This window comes from Moschus berezovskii, chromosome X (assembly GCF_049115385.1).
Source record: "Moschus berezovskii isolate FMDL1 chromosome X, NW_MosBer_1.0, whole genome shotgun sequence".
In the NCBI taxonomy this organism is placed as follows: domain Eukaryota; kingdom Metazoa; phylum Chordata; class Mammalia; order Artiodactyla; family Moschidae; genus Moschus; species Moschus berezovskii.
This window is the reverse complement of record NC_142488.1, coordinates 142,148,767-142,172,059: the sequence shown is the minus strand read 5'-3', so window position 1 is coordinate 142,172,059 and position 23,293 is coordinate 142,148,767. Positions and strand designations below refer to the sequence as shown.

At 46.8% G+C, this 23,293-nt stretch overlaps 1 long non-coding RNA gene and 2 pseudogenes across 1 annotated transcript; 1 reads left to right on the top strand and 2 right to left on the bottom strand.

Moving 5' to 3' along the window:
• Window positions 1-874: 874 nt before the first annotated feature.
• LOC148773518 (melanoma-associated antigen 10-like) lies at window positions 875-1,714 on the bottom strand (annotated as a pseudogene).
• A 3,776-nt stretch (window positions 1,715-5,490) lies between these two features.
• On the top strand, window positions 5,491-6,276 carry LOC129564148 (melanoma-associated antigen 10-like; annotated as a pseudogene).
• A 7,283-nt stretch (window positions 6,277-13,559) lies between these two features.
• Window positions 13,560-21,813, bottom strand: LOC148773517 (uncharacterized). Its single transcript, XR_016036936.1, has 4 exons — window positions 21,741-21,813; window positions 21,406-21,473; window positions 17,561-17,727; window positions 13,560-14,419 (listed from the first exon to the last, which is right to left on the bottom strand). It is a non-coding gene; the product is annotated as an uncharacterized LOC148773517 (long non-coding RNA).
• Between the last annotated feature and the right edge of the window lie 1,480 nt (window positions 21,814-23,293).

Below are 23,293 nucleotides of genomic sequence, written 5' to 3'. Positions count from 1 at the left end.
AAAGGACACCTCACAGCAACGATCCCTTTCAGACTTTGCCATCACCCCAAAGACACACTGTCTGCAAGTCTGAGGGCTGCCACCATCCAGCCTCATGATGATCACCTCCCACAGAAGGAACCCAGCTTCCCAAAGCCGCAAACCACCTTGGCTTAGGCATTGACACTCGAGTGCTCCTCCTGGAGCCCCACCACCCTGCCCCGTGTTGCCTTGTTCAGTGCTACTAGGGGATGTCTCTCCACCTTCCTTGTGTGACTCCTAGACCTTTGCTCTAGGTGTGGGGGTGTCCTGCTTCTCCTAGTGTCCCCACTGCTAACACAGCCTTTCCTGGAGCAGATACTCCATAAAGGTCTTCGGAATATATGAGCCAGTGAGCAGGGGCCTCAGATTAATTGTCTGCTACTTCCTTAAATAACCCAGGCAAATCCAAATAAAGATAATTTAACTTTTGAGAATAACACACAAGAAGCACAGAAGGATGAATTCACTACAATTACTTTTATCACCTAATTCTTCCCCCATCAATACTACTGCTAAGTAAGCTCACATTTCCAAAACAGTTCTAATTCCAATTCGATTGTATCCCTCTCAGGGTCACAAAACAAAATGGAAGAGTTTCCAATCTTTACAAAACATCAAAACTCTTGTTCTTGAACTGGGTAAGCACAAACACATTGTGATCAGCATCATTCACCAAGCTAAGACACTGACGTTTATTTAGCCTTTTGTGAAAACAATCAAAGCTTGAAAATTTTCTAAGGAAAACAGATGAATCTCCATGTCATCATAGAGAACAGAAGCCCAAAGACGCTATGCACTGGTTCCCCCAACTGGCCCGGGCCCTCACTTCTGAGAAGGCTGACTACTCCCTCGTCAGAGGGAAGGATCAACCTGGCTGCTGCTCTGGCTCAGGCCCCCTATTCCTCCTCCTTCGCAGCCTCTGCAGACTGGAGTGGGAAGGTCCTCAAAGCCCTTTGTCTGACCCTGAGCACAAATGCCATGACTTGCTGTTTGCTGGTCTCCCCATAGGCCCGGGGACCCCACAGGAACTCGTAGCGAGCAGGGCGGCTGTCAGGCACCTGCCGATACTCCAGGTATCCCTCCTGCACCCACACTTGGGTCAGCAGCTCCCTGGGCTCCCCAAAGACACAGTGCTCCCTCCCAACACACACCCCCATCCTGCTCAGTGCTCCCCAGACCGCCTCCTCGGGGTCTCCATTCCTCATGATCACCCTGAGGACCAGCACCAGGAGGCCGGCCTTGGGCAGGCCCTGCCCACCGCTCTGCGTCGCATCACAGGTGAGGCCCAGGGCAGGGACCGTAGTGTAGGTGTGCTCCCTGGGGTCTACCTCCCTCACCTCCACCCCAAAGACCAGCTGCAGGCACTCCGAGGCTTGTCTGAAGACCACCGAGAAGTGCTCCTGGTTATCCCTGAAGAACTTCTTCAGCATTTCCGCCTTGGAGGTCAGCTGTTTGGCCAGATACTTGAAGAGCAAGAACTTCACCAGGTTCCTGCCACCATCTCATTCAGAGCTTCCTGGGGCAAAGCCACCGCAAGGATGGAGCAGGAGACTGTGGGGGAGGAGGCTGAGAGGGATGCAGCCTCCCCCGCCTCAGCCCCAAAGAGCTGTGCCTCCACAGGGCCCTGGGCCTCGCCTAGGTCCAGAAGGTCTTCCTCGGGCTTGCTCAGCTCAATCATCTCGACCATGAGCATGATGCCTGGGATCAAACCATAGAGTGAGGCAGGGGAACAGATGGGGACAGGTGAGGACCACAGGCCTAGATGGTGGCTAGAGGGGCTGTGAACGGCCTCACCTGAGAACCACATCCTGGGCAGCCACAGGCCACTTGCAGGTCTCCTCTTGAAAGGTGCTCTCAGACCTCACAGGGGTATGCCTGTGGAGCAGCCAGTCCCCTGGCGACTTGAAGGAGGAAGTTAGGTGTCTCCACACGGTGCAGTCAGCACAGCCTGAGATTTCTGGGACTGACAAGGTAAGCGGATTAGGCCCCTGTGGGGTCCCCTCTGTTCTGGGATGGGGAACCCCTGGTGTAGACTCAGGGCACCCTCCTCACCTTGACTCCTGACATTGCTGGGACCTCCTCTGCTTTCTGAACTCAGGACCCAGGCCTCAGACGTCTGCCTTTGGGGGCAACTCGGTGGTATCCTGTGGCACAGCCCTGAGCCTTCTGGGATGGTATGAGGGGTGGACTCTGTGAGGTCCCCTCAGTTGTGTGGTGGGAGGTCCCCTCAGGGCTCCCTTGTAGTGCTCACCTTTCCCCTGGCACAACCTGGTTCCTCCCCTCTGGGGGCCTGCAGGGAAACTCAGAACAAGACCCAAGACTGAACAGAAAGCGCTGAGGGGCCCCACATCCGGCAGCACCTGCGCAGGGTCTCCTGCGGGTCCTAGGCTGGGGAGATGTTCGGTCCTCAGCTCCTCCTCACGTCCTGCCTGGCCTCCCAGCACTGACCACAGGGGCGGGCGGTCTGCTCAGTCCTCCACTGGGGTTGGGGAATCCAGCCTCTGCTGACCTGAAGCCTCCGCCCTCTGCCTGAAAAACCTCACCTCCCGAGGTCCCTAAGCCAGAGGTCAAGAAACTGCTCACCCCACTCTGGGCCCTCCAAGACCCTCTTGTAAGGGCCAAGATCCCTCCCTGTTGGGGTCTAACCACCTCAGTCCTTCCTTGCATGGAGCCTAGACTCCAGACAAGACCTGCAAGTGTCCCGTCCGCCATTTGGAGGTTCCGCTGCTTTCAAACAGGTCCCCAGTCTCTCTGACAGGGATGTCAGGCAATGCGGCACGAGGTCGTCCTGCCTGGGGACTATCAGGGTTCCCTCTGGTCTGAGATCTGGCTACCCTCAGTCCTCCCTCAGGGTCCTCACCTTGACTTCCGGTAGGACCTAGGCTCTGTCCTCTCCCCACCGTAGTCCCTGCTCCTCACACTAGGTCCCCAGTCTCAAAGAACTGGATGGTAGGAAATCAGGACAGACCTAGTGTGCTCTTCCCACCCCAAGGGCTCCCAGAGCCAATGACAGGGGTGGGGATCAGTGGGGTTCCCTCAGTCTTATCTTGGGATACCTAGAGTCTTCACTTGGCATCACTTCAGTTTTCCCTCAGGGACCTCAACTTATCTCCGGCTACGACTTCAGATTCTCTCCTCTCCCCTCCTAACGCCCCAACCCTCATACCAGGACCCCAGTTTTTCTGAGACGCGGATGTCCGTAAGTCTGCTCTCTATACAAGGACACCAGTCTTAAATCCAGACATTAGGAAGTTAGACCCGTGTACCAGGTCCCCAGTCTGAGATCTGGATGTCAGGAAGTCAGCCCCCTGTACCAGGTCCCCAGTCTCTCTGAGACCTGGATGTTAGGAAATGCAGCATGGGTTCATCCGCCCTATGTCCTCCCAGAGCCTACTCTGCTCTGGGGTCCAGGGTCCCCTCAGTCCTCCCTCAGAGTCCTCACCTTGACTTTCAAAAGAAATAATATCTTTCCCACTGCCCATCTGAGGCCCTGACCCTTCTAACAGTTGAATAATGTCTCTGAGACACAGATGCCAAAGTCAGAACAGGCTGCCAAGTGCTCATCCCACCACCAGGGTGGCCCAGGGCTGACAGCAGGGTCAGGGATCTGTGGGGTTCCTTATATCCTTCCTCAGGGACCTCATCTTCAGCCCTGGCAGATCCGGGGATGCCCCTTGTGTTGACCAGAGGCGGGACCCTCACATCAAGTCTCAGGGAGCATAGAGGGTGGATGGGCACATGCTGCCTTTCCTGACATCTGGGTCTCAGAGAAACTGGGGACCTGGGAAAGGGAGTGTAACCTCAGGTGAGCAGAGGGAAGAAGCCCAGCTCCTCCAGGGTTTCAATTTGAGGGACAACTGAGGGGACCCTGGACCCCAATCAGAGGAGACCTCAGAAAAGCCTGTAGCTGCTGTTGGTCCTTGGCGGCCCTGGGATAGGATGAGCCCAAAGTGCATGGTCGCACTTCCTGACATCCGGGTCTCTGGCTGGGGAACTCGCATATGGGGCGGGGCCCCAGGGGGGCCGATTCCAAGGTCTTGTGAGGTTGAAGACCCTGAGGACCCTGAAGAGCAATTAGAGGACCCTGGACCCCTAATCAGAGGAGACCTCAGAGAAGCCTGTCTCTGTTGTCAGTCAAGGGCAACCGTGGGGGCAGGATGAGCGCCACAGGCATGTGCTGACTTCCTGACATCTGGGTCTTGAAGAGACTGGGGTCTTGGTATAAGGGGCGTGGCTTCAGTTGCGGAGAGGCGAGAATCCAGGTCCTGCACGGAGGCAAGGTGAGGTGCCTGAAGGAGGACTGGGGGGACCCTGAGTGAGGACTGACAGAACCCCACAGATCCCTATCCCCATCCCTGTAGTCGGCCCTGGGAGCCCTTGGGGTGAGAAAAGCACACTAGGCCTGTCTGACTTCCTCACATGTCGGTCTCAGAGGGACTGGAGGCCTTGTGAAAGCTGCGGGGGTCTCAAAATGGCGGGCGGGACAATTACAGGTCCTGCCTGGAGTCCAGGCTCCATGCGAGGAAGGACTGAGGCGGTTAGACCCCAATAGGGAGGGATCTTGGCCCTTGCAAGAGGGTCTTGGAGAGCCCAGAGTAGGGTGAGCAGTTTCTTGACCTCTGGCTTAGAGACTTCTTTCGGGAGGTGAGGTTTTTATGGGAGGAGGCTTCAGGTTGGCAGAGGCTGGACTGAGCAGACCCCCGCCCCTGTGGTCAGTGCTGGGAGGCCAGGCAAGACGTGAGGAGGAGCTGAGGACTGAACTTCTCCCCAGCCTAGGACCCGCGCGAGGCCCTGGGCAGGTGCGGCTGCATGTGGGGCCCCTCAGCGCTTTCTGTTCAGGCTAGTGTCTTATTCTGAGTTTCCTTCTACTCCTCCAAAGGGGATGGTCCAGGCCATGCTAGGGGAAAGGTGAGCACTACAAGGGACACAGCACACAACTGGGTGTACTCACAGAGTTCACCCCCTCCTACCAGCACAGTCACCTCCATTTCTCTCACAGGAGCTCCGGGAACCAGGAGGCGAAGGCAGAGGTCTGAAGCCTGTGTCCTGAGCTCAGAGAGCAGAGGAGGTCCAGGCAGTATCAGGAGTCAAGGTGAGGGGGTGCCCTGAAGTGAACCAGAGGCTCCCTATCCTAGAACAGAGGGGGGCCCCAGAAGGCCCCAATTCCTCCCACTTTGTTGGCCCCAGAAATCGCGAGCTATGCTGACCGCACCCTGAGGAGCCACCTTACTTCCTCCTTCGGGTAGCCAGGGGACTGGCCTCCCTGGAGGAGCGCTCCTGTGAGGTCTGAGAACACCCTCAGGGGGAGACCTGTAAGTGGCCTGTGTCATACCATCCAGGATGTGTTTCTTAGCTGAGGCCACTCACACCTCCTCTCTCCCGGAGGCCCTTGGTCTCCATCTGTACCTCTGCCTCACTTTCATGTTTCATGTTTTTTGTTCGACCTCAGGCATTGTGCTCGTGGTCGAGATGAGTGAGCTCAGCAAACCCGAGGAAGACCTTCAGGACCCAGGCGAGGCCCAGGGCCCCGTAGAGGCGCAGCTCTTGGGGGCTGAGGCGGGGGAGGCTGCATCCCACTTGGCCTCCTCCCCACCAGCATCCTCCTCCGCTCCTGTGAAGGCCTTGCCCCAAGAAATTCTGAATGAGATGATGGTTGACCTGTTGAAGTTCCTGCTCCTCAAGTATCGAGCCAAGAAGCTGACCTCCCTGGCGGAAATGCTGTATAAGGTCTTCAGGGACAACCAGGAGCACTTCCCGGTTGTCTTCAGCCAAGCCTCAGAGTGCCTGCAGCTGGTCTGTGGGGTGGAGGTGAGGGAGGTGGACCCCACGGAGCACATCTACATCTTGGTCCCTGTCCTGGGCCTCACCTGCGATGAGATGCTGAGCGGTGGGCAGGGCCTGCCCAAGGCCGGCCTCCTGGTGCTGGTCCTCAGGGTGATCATGAGGAATGGAGACCCCGCCCCTGAAGAGGCGGTCTGGGGAGCACTCAGCAGGATGGGGGTGTATGTTGGGAGTGAGCACTGTGTCTTTGGGGAGCCCAGGGAGCTGCTGACCCAAGTGTGGGTGCAGGAGGGATACCTGGAGTACCGGCAGGTGCCTGACAGCCGCCCTGCTCGCTATGAGTTCCTGTAGGGTCCCCGGGCCTATGTGGAGACCAGCAAGTGGCAAGTCATGGCATTTGTGCTCAGGGTCAGACAAAGGGCTTTGAGGGCCTTCCCACTCCTGTCTGCAGAGGCTGCAAGGGAGGAGGAATAGGGGGCCTGAGCCAGAGCAGCAGCCAGGTTGATCCTTCCCTCTGTGATTGACGAGGGAGTAGTCAGCCTTCTCAGAAGTGAGGGCCCGGGCCAGTTTGCAGAACCAGTGTGTAGCATCTTTTGGTTGCTGTTCTCTATGATGACATGGGGATTCATCTCTCTTTTCTTTAGAAATTTTTCAAAGTTTGGTTTCAGAGAAGGCTAAAGAAACTTCAGTATCTTAGCTTTGTGAATGATATTGATCCCAGTGTATTTGTGGTTACCCAGTTCAAAAACAAGAGTTTTGCTGTTTTCTAAAAGAGATTGGGAAGTGTTCCACTTTGTTTTGTGGTCCTGAACAGAATACAATGGAATAGGAATTAGAACTGTTTTGAAAATGTGAACTTATGTAGGAATAGTACTGAATGGAGAAGAATTAGAAAATAAAAGCAATTGTAGTGAATTCATGCTTATGTCCTTCTTGTCTGTCATTTGCAATAACTAAATTATCTCAGTTTATTGAATTTTCCTGGGTTATTAAAGAAAGTAGCAGACAACCTGAGACCCCTGCTCACTGGCCCATTTATCCCAAAGACATGTACAGATTCTCTGCTCCGTGAAAGGCCATGTTAGCAGTGGGGACACTAGGAGAAGCAGGACACCCCCACACTCACAGCAATGGTCTAGGAGCCAGAGTCACATGAGGTTTGTCTTGGGGGTGAGGGGAAACTCTGAAACGGATCATTGCTGTGAGGTGTCCTTTTGCTTCTTGGATAAACCCCAGAGAGATCTCTTTCTGGGGCAGGAAGGAAGGGGTCCTGGCTCTTGTCCCATAGCTGTTGACCACAGGGATGAAATAGGTGTTTTCTACCCACCATCTGCTAGGAATCCTAGTGAAATGTGAATCTTGCTCTTTTATGTATGGCCCAGTATTCCCTGTGCTAGCCCTCCTGTCTCTGCCTTGGGAAGCTGATTACCAAGTACATTGAAATAACAGTTATTTGGTCATCTGGACTTTATTTTTTTCACTTGTGAGCATGGTCTAGATTTCATTTGGATGAAATGAGTGAAGAGAAGCTGCAAAAGTGGACAGGACCTGCTATGTGACTAGAATCCTGGGATCTTTGAGTGAGCTGTGCCCAGCTGGAGACACTGCTCTCCATCCCGAAACACACACAAACACCGAACTTGAATGATATATTCTCCGGGAGGAAAACACAGAACAGCAATTCTGAGTGGTTTTCTAGTCCATTTCCAATTGAGCTGCCAATTCTCTGAGGCGTCTTGAAAACAAAACAATTTCCACAGGAGAGAGGGACAGAGTCTGAGATCCAAATAATTTATGAGAAATAAGTAGTAGCCAGTAAAGATGCAACATCCGCCAGCGTCCCCAGGTTCAGACAGGTTCAGAAGTGTGGAGGCAGCAGAGACACAGGTTAAGGCTGTGCCTGACATCAAAAGGCAGGAGCGACTTCTGGGCCTAAGGAGGTGGTGGGGTCACTGCGGTGGGGGGTGCAGATGGGTGCAGGGGGCTGAAGGGGCAGCTCTCCCTGCTGAGTGCCAAGAACGACGGGAACAGGACATGTGATTCTGGCCACGTATGTGTCAGCTCCCAGATAGTCAGTGGATACTTGGAAAAGGTGGAGAATTTCAAGACCCATGTGACCTGCTCAGACTAGCCTCCCCAAAACAAAGGAGATTTTTAACCACTGCTCTTTGTTGAGCATCTGCTAGGCAGTGTGGAATTGGAGAGATGTCAGGTGTTCAGCCACCTCTTGTCTTACTCTCTCCCTGCACACATAGCGACATGACCCTGCCAGGCCTCTAAACTTAGGAAGGGTCATATGATGACCCAGGGCCAGTGGATTTTGAGCAGAAGCATTTTTGTCAGGACCGTTTGTTTTGAAGGGACACAGGCGCCTGGTGGTTAATCCTCAAGCCACGACAACACACAGACACAGACCACTCCCGGGTGTGGTTCCTGTCCCAGAGACTAAAGTCCTGCATCTCTGACCTTTGAGAGAGGCTGCCCCACAGGGAGCTGGCTGCAGGAATTCCTCCCACCACACCCACAGTCACACCCCTGCTGCCCCCCCGCCCCCGAGCTGCACTGTCAGCCGCCTCGGGGCTGTGCTCAGTCTCCATCAGGAGGGCAGCAGCCAGCTGCCAAAGTTCCCTGTTGGGGTTGGGGGCATCCTCCTCGTGGGCCCCAGCCCCGAGGCCACCCACCCCTGCTTCCCACAGCACCCCCTCTCCCCTGGAACCTGGCCTTGGGATATGTCCTGTCTGCCCTGCTGGCCCCCACCCCCCACCGCCACCGAGAGTGGATTAGGCCCTGGTCCTGATGACCTCATGTGTGTATCTTTATCTGGAAGTCCCAGAGCAGCATCCCCTTCCACGGTGCTTCAGGTGGAGCCAGCAGGACTTGACGCAGCCCCTGGGTGAGTCTCCTCATGGTGGGTCAGTAGTAATCATCACCATGGAAGTGCAGGGCACATCTCTAAGATCCTGAGGTGTATCAGACCATTCCCTGTGGAATCCCTGTGGAACGTGTTGGAGTAAACTCAGGGTCTTTTGAACGTGACTGTGAGGTCCCGGCTTTTGAGCCTGAATGTCAGAGGCAGAGGGGTGTCTGGTCAGCCACCAGCAGAGCCAGCTAGGACTTTGGTGTCCCTAGTCAGGCTGTTTGAGCAGAGGACGAGCTCTAGCAGATGCCTGGGAGGACGCTCACCCAGGCGCCAGAGGCCCCAGACTCCAATGAGGATTCAGAAAGGAGCCAGGCAGGAGAGGACTCTGGGGGATCGCAAAGAGGGTCGGCAGCCCCAGAGACATGGAAGCAGCAAGCCCCTGGAGATCCCATCTGACTTGCCTGGGACTGCCCAGGAGAGGGAGCGGGGAGTAGATGCCGCTGCAGGTGAGCTGCCGCCCCGGCCTCCATGAGGACATCTGTGCTCTGAGGCCAAGGCTGGGGCCACAGCCCCGGGGGCACTCGAGGATGGATACATGACAGCTGTCAAAACAGGTACTCCTCATGCACCTTATTGGATATGACTGTTAGGTGTGGTTGGGTTCTTGCTCTGGGTACATAAGAACCTCAGGCCTTTGGCTGCTAGGAGGCCCAAACTGCCCCCTGCCCCCACCGACTTCTCTGGAGGTCATTTCCAGGATCCAGCATCTTCTGCAGCCGCCTCTGTGTGAAAACACACCACCCTGTTCCCAAGATCATCTTGCCCAGGTCATCACCGATCGGACAGGCGCCTCCCCTGGCTTAAAGATTCGGTGAATGTTCTGCTCCTCTGAGAATTCCCTATGTTTCCTCATGTCTCAGTGTTAAACAATCTGCCTGCAATGAGGGAGACACAAATTCAATCCCTGGGTGGGAAGTTACTCTGGAGGAGGAAATGGCATCCCACTCCACTATTCTTGCCTGGGAAATCCCATGGACAGAGGAGCCCGAGGGCGTGAGTGGGCTACAGTCTGTGGGGTCACAAAGAGTCAGACATGACTGAGAGACTAAGCACATTCACACGAACGCACAGCTAAAGGTTTGCTCTGGACCCTTGTATCCTTGGCAAGACACTGGCCCATGCCTGGATCTTGACAGACTTCTTCTGTGGCAAATAACACCAGCAGGCGTCTTAAAGTGCTTTTTGAGCAAGTACAGGGTTCCAGGTCTACACCTGGCCTTGGGTGGTGGCTCTTGCCATATCCAGGCAAAACATCTATGAGGTTGGATCAGGGCAGTGTTTGTGAGGCTTGAGAAAAAAGTGGATCCCGAGATGTTTCTCTGGTGGAAGAGGCCTGGTTAGTGTATTATATGGGATTGGTGGTTAAGGGAGAGGAAAAGCTGAAGGTAATTTAGGAAAGGTTGTTTCACACTTACAGGTTCTGTGTGCTTGTGTTTGGTTTCCTTTCTATTTCCTTTTTTAACGTACTCAGCATGTTTTGCCCCAAATTTCCTTGCCTTTTTTATTTTGAAAATAGACTTTATTTTCACTTTTTCCTCTATAATACTTTTAACCCTTGTAACTCTTTAAGATTTGAAAAAAAAAAATTGTGAAAATAGCAGAAATCCCTTATGCCCCAACCCAGTCTCCCCTATTCCTAATATCTTACAGTAATATGATATATTTATTACAATTAATGAGGAAGTATTGATGCATTATTTATTATCAACTAAACCCCATACTTTACTCAGATTTCTATAGGTTTTACCCATTCCCGGATCCTGGCAAGGAAACTACCCTAACATTTGGTTGTAATGTCTCCTTGGGTTCCTCTTAGCTTTAACATTTCTTTGTTTTGGATGATCTTGACAGTTTTGAGGAGTACTCGGTAGATGTTTTGTACCATGTCCCTTGGCTGGTATTTGTCTGATATTTTACTCATGACTAGTCTGGGATTCCAAGTTTGGGGGAGGAATTTTACAGATGAAAAATCCTATTCTCATCACAGTGTGTCAGGTGTATATATTGTTAGCACAATTGACCACTGATGATGCTCTCATTAATCATGTGGCTGAGGTAGTGCTTGTCAGGTGTCTATGTGATAAAGTGATTGTTTTATGCCCCCCTTCTATCCTGTCCTCTTTGAAAGAAAGTCACGATGTGCAGTCCATGCTTCAGGGGTGGGGAGTTATGCTCCACTTTCTACAAGTGGGAGTGTCTGCATAAACTGGAATTTTTCTGTGTGGAACACTTGTCTATCCTTGTTTGTGTAATTAAGAAATTATTTATGTTTCTCAGTATGGAATCATGGTATCTTTATTACACTTTGGGTTAAAATCCAATACAACTTCATATATTTTTATTTTCAAATTGTTCTCCGATTGGCCACTGGGAGCTGTTCTATCAACTCCCTTTGTATATACCTTTGTCATACCCATGGAAATGTTGCTTCCTCTTTTGAAAGTTTTTTGAGCACTTCTTTTTTTTTTTTTAATTTTCACACTGCACAAGATGCTCCAGGCTCACTTTCCATATTTCCTGTCCCAATTCTGAATCATCAGTTTTTCCATGGAACCCTTGTTCCTTTTGTTGTCGAATGATATTGACAAAACTAGATCTGTACACTAAGTGTGCTCATTGGTACTGAAGGGTCATTGATTCTGGGACCTCTTGGTGGTCAGAACAAAGAATTATATGTGTAACTTCCTATCCTGTGTTTATTTATATATCTAGAAATATTTAAGATGGTAATGATTTCATGGGTATGACTCCAAAAACACAGGCCAAAAAAAAAAAAAGAAAAACATAGATAAATTGAACCTCGTCAAAATAAAAAAAAAAAAGTCTATGCATCAAAGAACACAATCAAGGAAGCTACCATATGATCCAGCAATTCCACTTCTGAGTGTATATTCAAAAGGAAATGAAAATAGGATATCGAAAAGATATCTTCACTCCTACATTTATTGCAGTATTGTTCACAATAGCCAAAATATGGATACAACCTAAGGGTCCACCAGTGGATGAATGGATAAAGAAGATGCGACATATTCAATACACAGCCATGTGAGAGAAGGAAATCCTGCCATTGGCAACAACTTGGAAGGAGCTTGAGGGCATTATGCTAAGTAAAATAAGTGAGACAGAAAAAGATAAATACTGTTTGTTATCATTTACATGTGGAATCTAAAAAGGACAAACTGGGACTTCTCTGGCAGTCCAGTGGCTAAGACTCTGCACTTCCAATGCAGGGAGCATGGATTTGATCCCTGGTTAGGGAACTAAGATCCCACACTGTTGTGCTATTATTGTATTATCTGACTACTTGGTCATCTAGGCGAATCCATTCAAGGGAAGTACACAACAGAGTGAGGAAACTAAATACCCCCCACTCTGTGTGAGAGGACCAGAAGGAGAGTCCCCTGGTAGCCAGAGTGACGGCAGATAGTGGGGAAGAGCAAAGATGAGTAAGGGATCCCAGCAAGTTGTAGGAACTCCTGAGTTCAACCTGAGCTGTACATGCAGGAATCTCACCAGAGACAGAATATCAAAAGCATGGAGAACTGAACCATTTCCCAAGGGGCAGGCTGGGCCCTGCGTGATTCACAAATACTGTGGATCTAAATATCACTGCATCCATCAACCACAGCAAAACGTTTGCACATTTATTTCAAGCACATGTGAAACATTCAACAAGATAGAATCCTATATCCTCAAAACAAATTTAAAAAATCTAAATGATGCTGAGTATGTTCTCTGACAAGAAAAGAATCAAACTAGAAATCAAACAGTATGGAAGGAGAAGAAAAATCTCAAAACACTTGGAAATTAAACAACCGTCCACAGGTAAAAGAGAGACTCTCAAGGAAGTAGATACTGCACTGGAAAGAATTAAAATGAAAGGGCATAGTCTTGGAATTTATGGGATGCATCTAAATCAGTGTTAAGAGGGAAAATTATAGCAGTTAATGTTTACATTAAGAAAGAAGAAAGATGTCAATCAATAATCTATGCTTCCACATTAACTTAGAAAAAGAAGGAAAACTATACCCAAAGCAATCTGCAAACAAGCAAACCAAAAACAAGAGAAAAAAATTGAAATCAAAAATAAAGAAAAAAAATCATGGGGAAAAAACTGGTTCATTGAAAAGATCAAAAAAATTGATAAAACCCTAGCCAGATAAACAAAATCAAAAATAGAAAAGACAAATGACTAATATCAGAAATGAAATACTACAATTCGACAAGCCCTACACTAAAGATGTTGGAAGGATAAAAAGGAAACACTAAGAACAAATCTATGCACTGTGTGTAAATTCAAGAACTTAAGTGGAATTTTAAAATTACTCAAAATCCAGAAACTACCCAACTCACCCCTGATGAAATGTATAAGCTTTATAGTACTACAACTATAAGAGAATGGATATCACATTTTCAAATTTTCTAAAAGGAACATCTTTAGAACCTCAGAAATATCAAAAAGCTCAAGCAGAAATTGTTAGAACCAACGTTATCAGAACTCTGAAAAATTGTCAAAAGTTAGCAGCAACTAAGCTACCAAGACTGTGAGCTCCAGTGGGTCAGGATTACTGGTCATGTTCTGTGTCCTGGTGTCCACACTGGGCCTTGGCACTCAGTGGGAGATCAGAAAGTGTTCGCTAAATAATGTCTTACGGCTCCTGCAGTCTGGTTGGATCAACTTTATTTGGCCTCCAATACATTTACCTGGAGAAGGCGATGGCACCCCACTCCAGTACTCTTGCCTGGAGAATCCCAGGGACGAGGGAGCCTGGTGGGCTTCCGTCTATGGGGTCACACAGAGTCGGACCTGACTAAAGCAACTTAGCAGCAGCAGCAATACATTTAACAGGTCAACACGACTATAAACACAAACAGGAGCAGTGACACAAGTATATCTCTGCAAACATCTGTAGGAGAGGTGCCTGACACTTACATAGCCAACAGAGACAAAACTATTTTAGCCCATGGGTAGCTTTAAAAAAATCCCATTTTTTTTTCATGAAAATCTGATCACTGCTGTGAAAGAACAAAATGATGGCAAGAAAGAGCTTCTCATAGAATGACAAACTGAGCCCTTGTCCTCCAAGTGCTGGGAGAACCAAAGTGTCATTTAGGAGGAAATGACCAACCAGGCACAATAGGAAGGCTATTTAGGTTTGGAGGAGTACAATATTCTGATGACTTCCAGAGGTATAAAACCCAGTCCTTTCCTAAAATATCCTCTGGCACATTCAAGACACAGAGACCTTTGACTCTTCTAACAGGATAAACATTCTGGCCCTTCCCTGATAGTGTATATGTTAAATGTCAGTACACAAGAAACAAGTGCCCACATAGTCCGAATTCCAGGCCTGGCCTTCCTGTCACTATTACACAAAAGTGAGTGTATGAAACGAGCATTTAGTAATTCTGTTTCACTTTTGCTTAGGTCAAAAGGACCTGAGACTGTGTTTGGTTAGCAAATCCAACCTTCTAGCAACAGAGAGGTCAAGACAGTAAGGTGATAGATACCTAAGCACAAAAATAGGCCTAAGACCAAAATGCAGATGCAAATGCAATAGTGCACATGACCATAGGTTAGAGAGTCCTTAAGACACAATGTGGATGCTCAGTTGGTGTTTTCAGCTGTTCATCAAGACTTCATGCTTTCCTGGGTTTGGGGCCATGATGTTGAGCAGTCACTGGATGGAGTTTGATCTGAAGGAATAAAGAGAATACCGGTGAACTGAAAGTGTGTCTTACTGAAACAACTTGATCTCAAAATGAGCAAAGGATTGTTCTTAGATGGGAGTTTAAATGGTGCCCTTCTTTTGAGGTGTTCATAAGTACATTGCAAACTGAGAACATTTAAGCCTTTCTCATGCCCAGTGAGGAGAGTACATAAGAAAACAGATCCAAATCCCACTCCCAAAAGGAACTGAGGAGGATGAGAGAGCCCAGGTGTGATCATGTCACTCTGCTGCTTAATTCTCTGCTGCTGCTGCTTCTAAGTCGCTTCAGTTATGTCTGACTCTGTGTGACCCCATAGACGGCAGCCCACTAGGCTCCTCTGTCCCTGGGATTCTCCAGGCAAGAATACTGGAGTGGGTTGCCATTGCCTTCTCCGAGCTTATTCTCTACCACCCATAAAATAAAAGCTTCCCAGGTGGCGCCAGTGGAAATGAACCTGCCTGCCAATGCTAGAGACATAAGAGATGCGGGTTTGATCCCTGGGTTGGGAAGACCTGGAGAAGGAAATGGCAACCCACTCCAGCATTCTTGCCTGGAGAATCCCATGGACAGAGGAGCCTGAAGGACTACAGTCCATAGGGTCACAAAGAGTCTGGCACGACTGAAGTGACTTAGCATGTAAAATAAGGTCCAAACCCCTTCCTCTGATATTCAGGGTCCTTCTAATTTGGACACAAACCCCCATATATTCTCTATTTATACCATGATCCCGTTTATTGTTTCCCATGTTGGAAGACTTCTGTTTCACTGCAGGAAATAGGGCTGAATACTTTTTGTTGGGTTGTAATCTGTGTGACAATTTAGCCACAGTTAGCAGTGATTTCTGGCTGGTTATTTAGGAAATGTTCCAAGTGCTATCTTCCTCTCTTCCTTATTTCTGCATCTGGGCTCAAGAGAGGAGAAAACCTGACAAACACTGCTTCAGCTACTTAAGTGAGCAAGGTAAATATCAATGGTGATAGATCATGTGGATAGTATGTACCCTTGATATGATGTGATAAGAATGGCACTTTGTCTATCTGGTCTTCCTCCCCAAAACTCATCACCCCAGTTTAATACTGTGGACTAACATTTCTTTTTACGATGACTGGATGTTGATTTTTATTAGATACTTTTCTGTATCGATGTAGGTCTGATTTTTCTCACTCAATCTGTTATTGTAATAAGGCAACCCTGGGCTTATGTATTCCCAGATCCATCCCTCATTCCTCCTTGCTCTGTTCTAGATTATACAGGGGCCGAGTCTGGCAGCCTGCAATCAAACTAGCCAACAGTTGGCTGCCATTTTGGTTCAGCTAAACAGAAACACCAGCAGGAGATTAGACAGAGAAGTCAAAGATTTTTCTTCTTCCTCTGCTTCAGGTGGCTTGTCCTTCAGTGGTTCCAAATTCTTCATGGCTCCAGCCATTCAACCACGAGACTGACCCATCCTGGCTCTGGATCCTGTTGAATCCAACACCCAAGTTCCAGCAACACTATCTCCTTTCTTTGTCCTTCCATCCTAGAGGTGAGTGATTTCCTCCTGTTGCTAGTAATTGGGTTTCCCAGTTCTCTCCTGCTTGGCTTCCTACCACTTTTGTAACCAACCCCTTGCATTAAGTTCCCTCCATGGTAAATATTTATGGTGTTTCTATTTTCCTGGACAATCCTTGACTGTTACATGCAGGCAATTATAATGACTGATCTTCTAGTGTTAAACTCCTCTGCATTCCTGGCATAAACCCAGCTCTGTCACCAGAAGTTAAATATGTTTGTCTCTTCTGTAATTAATAATAATAATAAAACAAAATGCCCTGGGCTGTGAAACTTTCCCCAAATAATGTATCTTTCATCATCATCTTCACAGTCTTCTCAAAAATAATTTTTACATTTGCTAGTTTAGGGGCATATATTGAAAAATTCCAACAGCATAAGTGATAAAGTGATTTAGTCAACTTGTAAAAAATAATTCAAACAATATACGTGGAGTTAAATAGCATGGCTTGTGCAACAGAAGCAAAATGGTGCTCAAAGGGAAATATATAGCCTTAAATAGATGTATTAGAAAACAAGAGCGATTTAAATCATCCAAGAAATTCAAGAAGCTAGGTAATGAACATCATATGAAACCCTAAATAAGAGAAGGTAGGGAATAATGAAGATAAGTATAGAAATAGCACATGTACACCCACGGCTGATTCATGTCCATGTATGGCAAAAACAACTACAATATTGTAAAGTAATTAGCCTCCAATTAAAATAAATAAATTAATTTAAAAATAGAAATAAAATGCAATACACACACAAAAAAGAAAGCAGTAAGGCCAAAAAACAAATGCCAATTACTTGAAAATATTAATGAAACAGACTGTTTAAAAAATATGACCAGATACTAAAGAAAAAAATAACATGTAAACAATATAAGTTAAGACTATATAAACTATAGATGCAGAAGATATTTAAATGATGTAAAAGCACAGCAAATATGATTATATGATTCCCTCAAGATAAGCAAATGGTGGACAAGGAAAAGTTTCTACATGTGAAAGTATTTCAGGTAATAAACTAAAATTGAATGAGAGAATTTGCAAATTACCCCTTTGCAACCCCCAATAGGTAAAAGAAGGTGAGGATCATCAATGATTGCCAACACAGCACAAAGGACAAGAAACACTATGTTCTTCTTAATGGAATTACATGGCATCACCTAGGTAGCAGTCTTGTAAATAAACAAGTTAATCAAGCTTCTAACTGTAACTACCAATTTAAAGAACTGTTCAGGGGCCAAACATGTTAAATGACATCAAACTGTTTCATTCAACACAATCTATATAATGGAAAACTTGAAAAATACAAAGATGATGCAGGGGAAACCTATTGATTAAAAAAGACTCAAGGAACATTAAAAAAATCACCAAATATAGACGGTATTTGTGATCGAAACAAACTAAAAAAAAAATTAATGCATAAGGTAAATGTGAAAAATTACTAGATGTTTGCTCTTGTTAAAATATTTAAATTTTTAGGAATGATCATTGTTTGGGGTTTATGTTTTATAAAACATTCCTTGTCTTTTAGAAATGCATGCTGACATACTTAGAGATGAAACACCCTGATGTCTTGGATTACCTTCACATTAGTCCGTTGGCAGAGATGTGGGGAAGGTGAGTGTACACTGGAAGCAGATCGACAATGTACAGCAGATGATTGATGCTGGCTGATGCTGCTGATTGATGTCTGCCAAGTATATTGGGTCCCTTATACCATTCTCTACTGCTGTATGTGTTTTACGGTATCTGTTATAATAATAAAGTTTTATTATAAATATCATGCAATTAAATTTGAAATTCTGGGTGAAATGAACAATTTGTTTTTTAAGATAAAATCAGTCCATAAAGAAACAGGAAACTTTCAACAATGCAAACTTTACTTGTAGTTGAGAGGGTAACAAGCAGGAAGGCCAGGGATCTCCAAACGGAGGAAATAGCCTGCAAGTGTCAGACATTTTTATCTCTCTTAAACAGCAGGAGGAAACAAACCAGTGATATTTTTTTTCTTCTCTACACAAATTTAAAAGGAAGTTTCTCTTAAAATACTGTGTTGCAATATTGACATCTGGTTTCACCTGAAGTTAAAAATTCTCAAACCTTGAGTTAACCAGTGCATTTTTCTTATGGAAATGTTGGTCTTCAGTTCAGTCACTCAATTGTGTCTGACTCATTGCAAACCCATGAATCACAACACACCAGGCCTCCTGGTCCATCACCAACTCCCGGAGTTCACTCAAACTCATGTCCATCGAGTCGGTGACGCCATCCAGCCATCTCATCCTCTGTCATCCCCTTCTCCTCCTGCCCCCAATCCCTCCCAGCATCAGAGTCTTTTCCAGTGAGTCAACACTTCGCATGAGGTGGCCAAAGTATTGGAGCTTCAGCTTTAGCATCAGTCCTTCCAATGAACACCCAGGACTGATCTCCTTTAGAATGGACTGGTTGGATCCCCTTGCAGCCCAAGGGACTCTCAAGAGTCTTCTCCAACACCACAGTTCAAAAGCATCAATTCTTCGGTGATCAGCTTTCTTCATAGTCCAACTCTCACATCCATACATGACCACTGGAAAAACCATGGCCTTGACTAGACGGACCTTGGTTGGCAAAGTAATGTCTCTGCTTTCTAATACGCTATCTAGGTTGGTCATAACTTTCCTTTCAAGGACTAAGCGTCTTTTAATTTCATGGCTGCAATCAGCATCTGCAGTGACTTTGCAGCCCCAAAATATAGTCTGACACTGTTTCCACTGTTTCCCCATCTATTTGCCATGAAGTGATGGGACCAGATGCCATGATCTTAGTTTTCTGAATGGTGAGCTTCAAGCCAACTTTTTCACTCTCCTCTTTCACTTTCATCAAGAGGCTTTTTAGTTCCTCTTCACTTTCTGCCATAAGGGTGGTGTCATCTGCATATCTGAGGTTATTGATATTTCTCCTGGCAATCTTGATTCCAGCGTGTGCTTCTTCCAGCCCAGCGTTCCTCATGATGTACTCTGCATATAAGTTAAATAAGCAGGGTGACAATATACAGCCTTGACGTACTCCTTTTCCTATTTGGAACCAGTCCATTGTTCCATGTCCAGTCCTAAGTGTTGCTTCCTGACCTGCATACTGGTTTCTCAAGAGGCAGGTCAGGTGGTCTGGTATTCCCATCTCTTTCAGAATTTTCCACAGCTTGTTGTGATCCACAGTCAAAGGCTTTGGCATAGTCAATGAAGCAGAAATAGATGTTTTTCTGGAACTCTCTTGCTTTTTTGATGATCCAATGAATGCTGGCAATTTGATCTCTGGTTCCTCTGCCTTTTCTAAAGCCAGCTTGAACATCTGGAAGTTCACGGTTCACGTACTGCTGAAGCCTGGCTTGGAGAATTTTGAGCATGACTTTACTAGTGTGTGAGATGAGTGCAATTGTGTGGTAGTTTGAGCATTCTTTGGCATTGCCTTTCTTTGGGATTGGAATGAAGACTGACCTCTTCCAGTCCTGTGGCCACTGCTGAGTTTTCCAAGTTTGCTGGCATATTGAGTGCAGCACTTTCACAGCAGCATCTTTCAGGATTTGAAATAGCTCAACTGGAATTCCAGTACCTCCACTAGTTTTGTTCGTAGTGATGCTTTCTAAGGCCACTTGACTTCACATTCCAAGATGTCTGGCTCTAGGTGAGTGATCACACCATCGTGATTATCTTGGTCGTGAAGATCTTTTTTGTACAGTTCTTCTGTGTATTCTTGCCACCTCTTCTTAATATCTTCTGCTTCCGTTAGGTCCATACCATTTCTGTCCTTTATCGAGCCCATCTTTGCATGAAATGTTCCCTTGGTATCTCTAATTTTCTTGAAGAGATCTCTTCAATGTTGGTCTGAAGCTATGTTAATGTACTACGCATTTACCCCAAACTCTGTCTTCAAGTCGGTTCCACCGAATGGCTCAGAAACTACTTGACAAACCAGTATGTTATACTCAGATATTGTTCCCCAAATCTATGTAAACGAAATTATTTGTATGGTAATCTGCCCTTCTATAAGATTCAAGTTAATCATTTTATGGCCTGGGATGAATCGTCTGGTGTCAAGATTATCCCAAAATGCATCTTATGGGTGAGGGGCCTGGTGCCATTCTGAGTTTTAAGACATTCTTTTATTTCATTAACACACTGCTAGTGACTATATAACATCCAGTGGAAGACTAGCAGCGGGGTACTCTTTCTGCCTCCTTCTGACGTCTATGTCAGAAGCTTTCTCTATCTCCTTTACACCTTAATAAAACTTTATCACACAAAAACTCTGAGTGATCAAGCCTCGTCTCTGGCCCCGGATTGAACTCTTCTCCTGTGGAGGCCAAGAACCCCGGCATCTTTTCTTTCAACAACAACCGTTCATGGTCAACACCCAAGCTACCTTCAAATGTTCCAAGACAGGCAGTTTGGGTGGCCAATTCTACCAATGGTCAGGGAAAAGTAATCTCCATCTTATGTAAACTCTTCTAAAGCACATACAAGAAAACTGGGAAATTATTTAACTTATTTTCCCAGACTAGCTCTCCTTGACTGTAAAACCAGATGAGTACTCCCACTCCTACCACGCAAAGAACACTTGAGCAAAGTTCACCCATAGAGTAGCAAATATCCTAAGCAAACTAATAACATATTCAATATAGCAGTGAATTACATGAACAGACAGGTTATGGCTAAAGAATGAATAGATGATTCAAACTAGAAAATAGCTCAAGTATAATTCTCCACAATAACAAATGAGGGGAAAACATTGAAGCATGTCAATGGATGTGGAAATAGCCTCTGAAATCAATTCAACATGAGTATGACTTTTAACAAATTGAGATTAGAAAGGAACTTCCATTTCCTAATATCTACAGCGAAAATACTTATATGTGAAATGTTCGATGCATTCCCATTAAAGACAGGAACAAGACAAAGATGGATGATCGCCCTTGGACAATGCAAAAATTCACTGGAACACAGAGTTAGAACTATACACATCAAAGGAAATAAGAAGTATGAATATTGAAAAAGATAATATTTTGTGACAATATGGTCATCCACATAGGGAATTCAAAGAAATTGATACGTGGAATACTCAAATTAATAAGAGATGAGAAAAAACCTTGTATGGAAGATTACTACAGTAAAACCAAGTGCCTTGCCACATACACAAAGCACTAACTATTTAGAAGATGTAATTAAAAAATGCCCCATTTGTAGCACAAATCCGAAAATCACCTAAGAAAGCTAACAAAATATATAAAATCTTAATAGAGGCTACAACACAAAATGTAGATAGATATGGAAAAAAAAGTCTCAAATAGTCTCAAATAAAAAGTCTCCAGCAGTATACCGTATTCATTAATGGGGGAAATCTGTTGTAAGGATTTCAACTCTACTTAAATTATTTATAGATTTAGTGCTTTACCTGTAGCTCTCAAGATGGTGTCGAAGTGTAGGCTGCTGTCTTCTGTTCCCGAAATCTACCCTGGCAAACTAAAGAAGAGAAAATGAAGCAAATGAGAAGAACAATACCGACCACAAAAGCTAAACAACAAAACATAAGAAGCCTCTGCAGGAGACCGAATTCTGTGTTGAACAAGATAATAAAATGCAGGAGGAGAGAGTGGGGGCGTTTCTGGCGGTAACAGTGCAAGAGATTCCTGCCCCTCCATCACAGGGCCAACAGCCTCCAGACACTTTGAGCTCTGTTCTATCCCTCAGGTGCATCCTGCAGCACAACACGCAGGGCTCTTCACGCACACTCGCCTCCCAGATGAAGAACTGAGGTCCCAGAGCTTAGGCATCTTCTCAGGACCACGTGCTAGTGAGGGCTGGAGTGGGCTCAGAGCCCTGGTCTCAATTCCTCTGGAGCCCCCGCACTTCCCGCCCACCCCAGGCCACGGCCCAACCTTCTGACTTCTCACACCTTCCTCTTCTCAGTGCTACATGATGCCGCTGAGGTGACAAAAAGCATGCCCGCAGAAGGGGACGAGGAGAATCAGAAGCACTGTGGGCCTGCTGTGGGGTTTTCTGAGAACTGACTCTGCTGGGGGCCATCGTCTCTGTTCAGTCCCAGCGCCTCCTGAGTGAGGGCGGCGCCCTGTCCCTGCTGCTTCCATGGGGCCTCCTGCCCAACTGAACCTGCCAAGCTGACCAGCTCCTCGCTGCTGCCCCTTCTGAAGGCTGCACAGGAGGATCTCCTGTCCTTCCCTACACAGAGCTTTCCGACTCCCTGCAGAAGTCCTCTGGCTGTCCCAGCCCTCATTCCAGAACCCCTCCAACACTTACAGTCCCTTTGCTTGGATAGTAACCTTTAGACACCTGGTAGTCCTTTAGTCCTTCTGGACAACTTCAACACATTCTCCAAATATTTTCCCATTGGATTTGTGAGTACTCTGACTTGCCACATAATCAACTGGTTCTTTGGATATAAACCTGAAGCTAAAGAGAAGGATTTTTAAAATCCCCTGACATTAGCAGCTGGATTTTAATGGGGTGTCTTCTTTGAAACTGGCCACTGAACACATGCCCAGATAAATGAGCTTACTAGGTGGTCAAAACCCAAAGCCTCCATCCTACGTGGTAGATGAGGAAGGGCCACAGAAGTAGAGCCAAGGTTTTCAAGGCTGAACTCTTGAAAACTGTGGGATCCTCCTCTGAGGTGAAGAAATAGTTCCTTGGTAGCTCAGATTTTAAAGTAAAAAGAATTATCCATCTTTCCTTGGCCTCTTGTCTAGTACCTGACCCACAGGAAGGTCATGGCTGTCAGTGTGCCTAACGGTACCTGGGCAGGTGCTTAGGCAGGTCCAGCTGTGTGGAGGCAGCTGAAACTCCCAGGAGAAGATAGCCTTGCATCAAAATGGAAGAGACCATTCTCAGTCGACTGACGTTGCAGTCAGTATTACAGTCAGGATCGCAAAGGGAAGTACAGAAACGTGCTATGTGGTGACATGCAAATCTACCTGACATTTACATGCTCCTCTTAAGATTAATGTGACACTGTGTTTGAAAACTTCTGACATATAGGAGGCACTTAAGTATCTGGAGGATATCAAGGCAAATCTGGCTTTCTCAGAAACTCTTCCAAGAAACGAAGAAACTAGACATAACACATGATAACAGCCACTCTTAATTGAGCGCCTACTCTGGATCACTGCATGGGAGAGACTACAAGTGCTTGTCCGTATCTCGTCTTCCTTTCCTCCATCCCAGACACAGGTGACACTACATTGCCTGTCTGCTTGCAGTTAGGAAGGGTCATGAGACTAGCCATTGCCATGGAGATATGAGCAGGAGTATTGCTGTTCACGTCT